General features: G+C 37.6%; 1 protein-coding gene across 1 annotated transcript in view; it reads right to left on the reverse strand.

Moving 5' to 3' along the window:
* ngfb (nerve growth factor b (beta polypeptide)) overlaps positions 1 to 10,012 on the reverse strand; it is a 36,165-nt gene extending 26,153 nt beyond the window's left edge. The window contains exon 1 of the mRNA XM_047348255.1: positions 9,879 to 10,012. The gene's annotated coding sequence lies outside the window, so the exon portion shown is untranslated. The remainder of the gene's footprint in view (positions 1 to 9,878) is intronic.
* Positions 10,013 to 10,271: the final 259 nt, after the last annotated feature.

Consider the following 10,271-nt stretch of genomic DNA (forward strand, 5'->3'; position numbering starts at 1 on the left):
AACTGAGACAAAACTGAGTCTAGTTACAGATCACATTAGACATGATCAGCAAAATCGACAATCACTGAAGAGTAGGTTCTAGCTTTTTCGTCCAAAGCTTTTGGTGAGGCAATAGAAACTTTAATCACTGTGACTGGACGCTCATATTTTTCCATTTGGGAAAACAATAGCTTATTGTTCATGTTCATGTGTTAAAACACATTCTTATAACATTTAGCCCTGTGATGTAGTATTTACGACCTAAATGGTTTGCACAAGAGGGTTTGACACAGAACACTTGTCTATTTGACATCTGAGTTTATAAAGTAGATTTCACATCTACAAACACGTGCAGCAGCTTCGGACAAACCTTGTGACATCAAAGATGAGCTGAAACGATAACAGAAAAATGCACCATCAAGTGTCAGAACATTTTATGGTTTCCAAAATCAAAGATGTAAAATGTAATTGGTGATGACAACAACAGAACCAATCCCATAAGAATTGAAAATGGCTGATTTCAGAAAGCTTATATTACTTATCATGATTTTGTTTGCTTTTAATGCATTGAGAAAGCACAAGTGACTACTGTCACTATGCACAATTTAACCAAACCCAACAATATGACAGTTTCAGTTCAAGCACTTCAAGTTCTTTATTTTTACAGAGATTATTTAGGGGGGTCAAGATATGTGCTGTTTTCATTATCTGGTGGCTCAGGTTCAAAACTGGACATTTGTTTTATGCTCAAACCTTGGCAGATGTTAGCCACCTGAGATGAACTGCGTCATTACAAAGTTTATTTGTCAATTAACTTTAGTTCATAAGACCTGAGACTGAAGACAGCCTGTGGGAACTGAATCTGCCTCCATTTTCCTCCTAACAACTGATCAAACTTTGTTTGCCAAGATTGCAGTCAATGTGTTTATTGAAGAACATAAAAATGGTAGATTCCACATCAGATGTTGCTTTTAGTCCTTGGACAGAATAGTTGTTTTTTATTCTCTGCTCTCTTAACAAATTGTTCGGCCAGACCTTGACATCCTCATGTCAAGGTCTGGCCTTTCAGGATTTTTTATCCTCACTTGGCCAGTGTCAAGTCTGTCATGATAAAAATCAGATCCTCAAAAAACAGATTTCTGGACATATTTTTTGCATTGAAGATTTTTGATGGAAACAGTGAGTTCATGTTTGTGTAGACATAACTTTTTTACACCACAGCAAGTTGACTAAAACTGTTGATTGTTAGTTTTAGTTTCTAGGCTTTACTTGGGCTTCTACTCATGATAGAAATGCCTGCCAAAGAGGCCACGCAATGTACTCTTTTTTATATTGTTTTCTTAAACTTCAAAAGAGAGATGTTGTCCAATATCAGTTACAGAGTTTCAAAAGTATAACTGAGGCTTACGTCCTGGATATTTAATCTTTACTTTAGTTGCTATAAGCTGTGAAATCAGCAGTCTGCACTCTTGGATTTTCTTTTGCCTATCTGACTATTTCCACTGTTTTGCTTTGAATCAGGTATGATTTACAGTATAACTTGCAATAGTTTTACACTTTGCAGACAATGAATGTAGCTTTGTGACACTGAAAACACAGTTAAGATATGTCTCTAATTCACAAGTTTGGTTTCCATGTATGAGCTCCTGGTGTTTATTGTCATGTAAATTCTCACCTACAGAGTAGTTTCTTTAAAGTTACACCTGCCTTGCAGCGACTCACACAATCAAAGAAAACTCCAGTGAGTTGTTGCTTATCATTAGTTTGTCTCAAGAGACTTTGAAATTTAAAGCTGTGCACCAGGTATTCAGTATTTTAGCAATTACAATACTACTATAAAGGTTATAAATTATAAATTTTTTATTTTATTTAACTTTTTTCAAATTTAAGCACCACAGCCTTCAATATGGGAAGAAACTTGTGCCATCAGAAACTGAATTTGAATTGCTCTGACTGAATTTGTATTTGTGTAATTTGAAATTAAATGCATTGGTTTGAAAATGAATTTCACTTAACTGAAAGTTATGGTTTGAAATTGAATTCATTTGCTTCTAAAATGTATTTCGTTGTATTAAAAATTGAATTTGACAACTTTCACTTTCAGGTCGGTAATTCAATTTCTGTTCCAAAATTTAATTTTGTGTGTCAAACACAGACTCATCGATTTACGTTTCACATCAGGTTAAACTTCCTTTACGGCATGTTGAGCTGGAGCAGTGCAGCTACATGAGCTTGGCGGATGTCCATCAACAAGTCAAATGAGCATCTATAAGAAATCATGTAAACAAATGATGGTCAAACAGTAACACTTATGCTACCTGTAGCTATTAGCTGAACATGCCAGATTAGCCTAGTTCGCCGCCGGTGTTACGTTGGTCTGCGTTTCTCTTGCCCTTACCTCAGCGTAACTTCGGTTGCCTAGCAACCGTGTTAGCGTGAAGTACATCTGTGAAGTCGAACAAATGGAGCCTGAAGGTTAATAATGCTGTCTCTACTATAAATAACTACACGGTTTTTATTTACCTTTTACATATTGCTGATGGCTTATAATGCTTTTTTGTTTTAAAATGTTATTGTTTTATGATCTTGTTCATTATTCAGCCATTTAAAATGTTGAAAATATTTTTTGTGTTCATAGATATAAAAATCTAACACTGGATAAAATACATTGATGACAAATACCATTTGTTTAATTTATTTTTCAGCTGAGTCAGCTGTTCTCTCGGGGTTTAACGCACCTCAACCACCTGGTCAGCTGACAGCTGGCAATGCGAGCCGGCTGCTGGTACAGCGGACGAACACATCTGCGCATTTGTGCAATACAGCGATATCTTGATAGACTGATCAGTTATTTTAGGTTTACACAACTACAGGTCCTTCTCAAAATATTAGCATATTGTGATAAAGTTCATTATTTTCCATAATGTCATGATGAAAATTTAACATTCATATATTTTAGATTCATTGCACACTAACTGAAATATTTCAGGTCTTTTATTGTCTTAATACGGATGATTTTGGCATACAGCTCATGAAAACCCAAAATTCCTATCTCACAAAATTAGCATATCATTAAAAGGGTCTCTAAACGAGCTATGAACCTAATCATCTGAATCAACGAGTTAACTCTAAACACCTGCAAAAGATTCCTGAGGCCTTTAAAACTCCCAGCCTGGTTCATCACTCAAAACCCCAATCATGGGTAAGACTGCCGACCTGACTGCTGTCCAGAAGGACACTATTGACATCCTCAAGCAAGAGGGTAAGACACAGAAAGAAATTTCTGAACGAATAAGCTGTTCCCAGAGTGCTGTATCAAGGCACCTCAGTGGGAAGTCTGTGGGAAGGAAAAAGTGTGGCAGAAAACGCTGCACAACGAGAAGAGGTGACCGGACCCTGAGGAAGATTGTGGAGAAGGGCCGATTCCAGACCTTTGGGGACCTGCGGAAGCAGTGGACTGAGTCTGGAGTAGAAACATCCAGAGCCACCGTGCACAGGCGTGTGCAGGAAATGGGCTACAGGTGCCGCATTCCCCAGGTCAAGCCACTTTTGAACCAGAAACAGCAACAGAAGCGCCTGACCTGGGCTACAGAGAAGCAGCACTGGACTGTTGCTCAGTGGTCCAAAGTACTTTTTTCGGATGAAAGCAAATTCTGCATGTCATTCAGAAATCAAGGTGCCAGAGTCTGGAGGAAGACTGGGGAGAAGGAAATGCCAAAATGCCAGAAGTCCAGTGTCAAGTACCCACAGTCAGTGATGGTCTGGGTGCCGTGTCAGCTGCTGGTGTTGGTCCACTGTGTTTTATCAAGGGCAGGGTCAATGCAGCTAGCTATCAGGAGATTTTGGAGCACTTCATGCTTCCATCTGCTGAAAAGCTTTATGGAGATGAAGATTTCATTTTTCAGCACGACCTGGTACCTGCTCACAGTGCCAAAACCACTGGTAAATGGTTTACTGACCATGGTATCACTGTGCTCAATTGGCCTGCCAACTCTCCTGACCTGAACCCCATAGAGAATCTGTGGGATATTGTGAAGAGAACGTTGAGAGACTCAAGACCCAACACTCTGGATGAGCTAAAGGCCGCTATCGAAGCATCCTGGGCCTCCATAAGACCTCAGCAGTGCCACAGGCTGATTGCCTCCATGCCACGCCGCATTGAAGCAGTCATTTCTGCAAAAGGATTCCCGACCAAGTATTGAGTGCATAACTGTACATGATTATTTGAAGGTTGACGTTTTTTGTATTAAAAACACTTTTCTTTTATTGGTCGGATGAAATATGCTAATTTTGTGAGATAGGAATTTTGGGTTTTCATGAGCTGTATGCCAAAATCATCCGTATTAAGACAATAAAAGACCTGAAATATTTCAGTTAGTGTGCAATGAATCTAAAATATATGAATGTTAAATTTTCATCATGACATTATGGAAAATAATGAACTTTATCACAATATGCTAATATTTTGAGAAGGACCTGTACATTCTCGTCTAAAAACATTGTAAAAGTTCAGTTGTTTCACAGAATGCGCAATATATCCAATTTTATTCACAACTTTTCTCTCTCCTCCGGCCTTTGCTACTTGCGTTTGAACAATCTACTTCGACCCGCAATGAATCATGGGATAGGGCGGGACACGGAGGATACATCCTTCAAATCTGGGGATAAGAAGGACACATTTGTTGTAACCTTGGAGATTGGACAGCATTCGTCGCCCTTCAAAGGATGCCGTCCTGAATTTGGACACAGCAATAGTGAATGACATCCATGAATCAGTGTTTGATTAATCTGTGGCTTCAAGGACCCGGATGTGTGACACAAAAAAATGAATTTTTGAACAGAAATTTAATTTCAGACCTGAAAGTGAAAATAATCTAACAGAATTTTGAATACAAAGCAAAGCAATTTTTAAAGCAAACAAATTCAGTTTTAAACCATTACATTCAGTTTTAGTGAAATTCATTTTCAAACCAATGCATTTAATTTCAAATTACACAAATACAGATTCAGTCTGAGCAATTCAAATTCAGTTTCTGATGGCGTAAGTTTCTTCCTATACTTCAGCAAACTTGTTTGTTCATTTTGTCTTTCTTTCAGCGTGTCATTCAAAGGAAAACTGTCATAAACTGCACATAGACCAGTTGTGTTACAGTTCAGTAAGCAGCCGGTTTGGGAAAGCTTCATCAGGCTGGACTATGATGTTTATTCAGATCATTCTTGCCTGACATGTTTTAGCCTCCTCGTTGTTTAGCCCTAACCTTTTGCAACTATTGTCAAATGCCTTGGCAAACAAGGTTTCACAGTTCGTTTATCAAAGTCAATAATTTCAAATGTGTTTACACAAAGTAAAGAAATTAGGACAGCTTTGATGGATGAGGAAGACTGTATTTCTGGGTTGGTAAACTGCAGGAAGGACATAAACTGGGAAGGGGGGAACTTCTGAGCAGGAGAAAGAAAATGACTAAATGTTGCTGTATACAATATTACTGGAAAAGTAAACCTTAACATGAATTTGTGAGGCTGCATGATAAACAGCGAGACCATCCTTCCCTGGATTTCAAAGCAAACTTCATATCTTTTGGGGTTTTGAAATTATGAGAAGGATATGGACTTATTGGTTATATCCTCAAAAGTTTTTGTCTCAATACCTGTCAGTACATGTCCCGTTTGGTACCCCAGGTCTTCTTATGAATGCATGATCAGTCTCTTGTGATGTGTCCTGCTCAGTGCATGCTCCTAGAGAGCTGAATCTGAAGTTAGTCTGACCCTTAGACTAACGAAGCAGGTTTGTCTGAACAGATCAGACAAACCTGATCAACCTTATGAAATCGGGTTGCATTAAACCTCAATATTTTCATTTTAATTTAACAGTGTAGCTGAGAATATTTGTCCACCTTCCTTAGTATTTATCTTCTCTTCATTTTAAAAGTAGGGAACCATTAAGATTTTAAAAGTCCAGTACGACAGGAGACCTGTACTCACCACCCATCTCAGAGTGATTTGTGGAAAACAGCCCCGCTGTTCAAACAGAAAAGTTGACTATCTCTGCATGTGAGAGAGACAGAGAAGCCAGAATCCTCCAGAAACTCTTAAACATGCAACCCATTCTCAGAGAAGTGGAAGATGATGGATAGTTGCAGGAAGCCAAAATTGATTTCAAGATCAGGTCAAATTACAAAGCAGTCCCAAACAAAAATGCCAGGGTGCTTTTAATGATAGTATTGATTATTACAATACATGAACTTGATTATTCCCATGGTTTTTAGTTAATGAATAACACCCTGTGGCATACAGCCTATTGACTATTATTGTCACTTATCTAAATGAATGTCTGCTTTATTTTTCTGTTATAAACTCTCATATGATACTTTTTGACTGCCAGCCCAACTTCTTCTGATGACATCTGGACTCACTTTCAGAAGCCATTCATTTCAACACTGCAACTGTCTGAGTCCCTACATTATGGTTTGCTCTTTTTCTAAATAAATTCACTTCATCTGTTATGCAAGGTAAACAAAGTAACACCATAATAGTGGCAGTGTGCATTTTTGTTTATAAATGTGGCAATAAGTGCAACACCTTTTTCAAGCAGGTTTGACTTTTCATTTACCATCTGTTTGGAAGCTTTTGGTTTTACTCTCTCACATCAGAAGACATTTTACTTCTCCTCACTTTGGTCTGTACTCAGCAGCTTAGAAAACAGTGAAAATCCCAGTTAAAGGATATAAATTGAATAACTTCGGTTAAATATTGGTCAATGATGATAGTTTTGGCCAGAATTCTTATTTAAAAAAAGAAAGAATGCTCTGAGAACACAATACATTCAGTTCTTTACACTGAAAACATGTAACAAAGTACCAAAATATGTAAATAGTGAACATATCTTGACAAGTAGGAGTTATACATGGTTGAATTTGCACTTGGGTGATTTTCAGGATGACAAAACTGAGTCACAGTTTATAAACACACACAATGTGAATGTGTGTGGCCTTCTTGTAATTTTCACCCTGGTATGATAAAATACATCAGAGTGCAGGGGTGCTTCACTCGAAAGAGGCAATACTGCTCAGGCACAGACCTGTTTCAACTCTTAGAGATTCACTTTTCCTAAATTTGGTGGTCTCCATCAATGTACTTGTGATGGAAGATGAAAGTACGTCTGACATATTAAAGGAGATAATTGTCTGCAGGTATATAGGTGGTTTCAACAGTAGCTTATAGTTCTTTTTGTTTTTTTTAAATGTGCGCCCAGGTCTTTGAACTGGGTCGGAGATGGAAAGCAATGATCAGACATGTTTTTGTGGAAAGTTAGATACTGCTATGATTATGGATGAAAGAAGGATAATTAAGTTTGATGACCGTGAAAGTAGGAGGAACACAGTCCCCTGTAATGGTTGGTAATTATAGTCAAGCTCTTTCTGACATTAGTAGAAGAGGATTATCCAATAAATATTCTCTTAATATAACATCTGCGTAAAAATTATACGAGTTTTATTAAATGTTTTTCTTTTAAATTAATCTTCTCCAGTTTTAAAATCCACTGGTAAGTATATCAGCATTTTCATATATTTATAGTGGGTGGCAGTTATGGTTTTTGTACAAATTCTTGAATTCAGCCTTGATTATTTCAAAACAGTTACAGGAAGGTGAAGCCTTTTGGACAGGAATTAGTCACTAAGATTACTTTACTCTTGTACTTACAAATAATTTTTGTATAGCTGTAAAGCCCATGAAAACCACCCTGAATTCATTCATTTTGCCATAAAATGAAGGAAGTGCATTAAATACACTGTGAATTCAGGGTGTGGAACTAAAGTTACAAGGCCTTGAGGAACAATTACAAACTTTCTGTGCCAAACATCACGTATAAGTGCTTTGGAATGTAGGGCGGTGCAGGCCATAGCAGCTCAACACTGCAAAAATGACAGTTTCAAATATTTAGGTGCTCTTCTTAAAATATCCTTGGTGCAAATACACAAATGATAAACAGTGGAGCATAGAACACATCAAGAAGCACTGAAGTAAACTTTTTAACTTACACTTTTGGAAGTGAAGTAGCGAGCTTCAATGAGCTGGACAACCCGTTTCTGAATTTTAGAAACAATCGTGAAACCTTTGCACTCTGGCTCTTTTTAGACTGATCACACAGTGACCTGTAACCTGTTAAAATAATGTTAATCTCACTTGTCTATTCATTCACCTGTGTAACATATTTTTCATTGATAGGAACTACAGCTGGTGCTCAGAAAAGCTTCCCAGATGTACATTTCTGAGCTGTGCACCGGTAGAATGCTAAACATTCTTCGAAAGGGTTCCATTTTATTCATTACTTTCTGTCTTTTTGTATAACTCTGTACTCAAATGCATAAAGTTAAAATTGGAAAGCTTCTGGAACATCTCAGTAACGTTTGCTCAAACATCTTTGAAGCCTCAGAATGGAGGCCAGATGAGGACAAGCCCCAGCAACAAAGTCCCACCACCTTATACACATTTTGTTTTGGAGGTTCAGGCAGACTTAGATACTTTAGCTGCACTATTCAGTCTTCATCGAGAGACAAATGGTATGTTTTTATGTGCAAACACATGTGGCTTTTGGAGAGCCATGGTCCATAAATCAAACACCTAATGAAATGCACACTAAGAACAAAACATATCCCATACTTAGCATACTTGAGATAGCTTTGTGGATATTAAGTTACTCTCCAGGCATCTCATCAATTTTTGCCAGCTCAGTTTTGTAAGAGCAACTTGTGGTTTACTCCACTCAGCTTTGATGTCTGTACATTAATTTTTTCCCCGATTCCAACCAAGATAACACAAAATCATTTACGAAAATCAGAGGCAAGGAGCCATGTGGTATTATTGTTCTTCAGCATGTAAAAAAAAAACATCACTGATACTTCACAGATGCTTTGAGAAAGGACACACTTTGCTCCTTACTGCAGAGCATTTTGAGTTTGTAGAATCTATTTGGAAAAATATCAACCACAACTATTTACCATAACTAAGAAACTGATTAAAAAAATGTAAAATGTGCATTTGTAACTTTGCATCCTGAACAATTCACGTCAGCCTAACTAAGCTCTAAGAACAACTTGCTACCTGCAGCTCAGCCCCTTCTGATTTGTCTTTCTTTGTCGTTGCAAACCGACTACTGCTACTATTGTCTGTGCAGAGAAGCCTTTCTTTCAGTTGAGCGTTCTCTTTTTCATGCCAGTTGACAATCATGTTGTGCAACGCATAAGTGAGTTGACCCTTTCGTGTAGCTCATTTGCAGACCCATTTTCTTTAGTAAGTACTTTTGGCAAGATCAGCCCAGTAAGCAGGCAGAACTTTAGGTTATTTCCTCAGCAAAAATAAAGGCTTCCATATGTATAGTTAAAGGTCTGTTAAAATTTCCAAGAGTACCCACTGAAGTTATCTTGAGTCTAATAGCTGTCATTTATGTGAAGTATGCAACAATTTGCTGGACATTTGTGGGTATACATAATTTGAGATAACTGCCCTACAGCTAGCCTCTTGTTTATAACCTTACATGACATTCAAATACACCAGTCTGCAGGAATGCATGAGAATGTTACCTAGCTATGGGAGATGGGTGCAGGTCTGATCGCTGCTATTGTAATATGATGAGCCTAAAAACTTCCTTAGGAGATGGGAGCTGATTGCAGGTAATTTTCATTAATTTACAACATGTAATAAAACAGGAAATCTAAAAAATGTAATTATATGAAAACTTACCTCTCTTCTTCATCTTAGAAGCTTCTCTTACAAAACTACTGTGTTCCATAAATCTCCTTACTGACATAATAGTGTGTTTTATGGTGCTTTATTTTATAGAGTAGCATGTCATAGTAAATTAATGCATTGTAAATGAAAGTTTAAAAAAATCCACATACCTTTAAAGTAGCGCTGTCTTCTCCCATAGATGTTGTATTTCCAAAGCTTTCTGAAATATATTCCAGTTTCTTTGTACAGTTTCAGAGAACTTCAAGAGCAGAACAACCGTTTTATTCCAAACACTCCTGAGTCGTGCACTTGTTTGAAAATTGTTCAGAAAGAAAGTGAGAAGCGTCTTAGAGGCTAAAGGATCTGGGCAGTTGTATGAAGCTGCAGGTCCTAGTGCCTGCCTCAGTCTCTGAGCAATGTACAGCTGAAAAAGTCACTTAAATAGATGTGCAGGTGGTGGGATACAGTTTCATAAACTCTGATCAAACAAGAGCAATTACCCTGCAGACATTTGCAGACCAGTCCCTCAGTTTATTAAATGAGATGTTGCATTGAAATATGTT

Source organism: Girardinichthys multiradiatus, chromosome 20, assembly GCF_021462225.1.
Source record: "Girardinichthys multiradiatus isolate DD_20200921_A chromosome 20, DD_fGirMul_XY1, whole genome shotgun sequence".
Lineage (NCBI taxonomy): Eukaryota > Metazoa > Chordata > Actinopteri > Cyprinodontiformes > Goodeidae > Girardinichthys > Girardinichthys multiradiatus.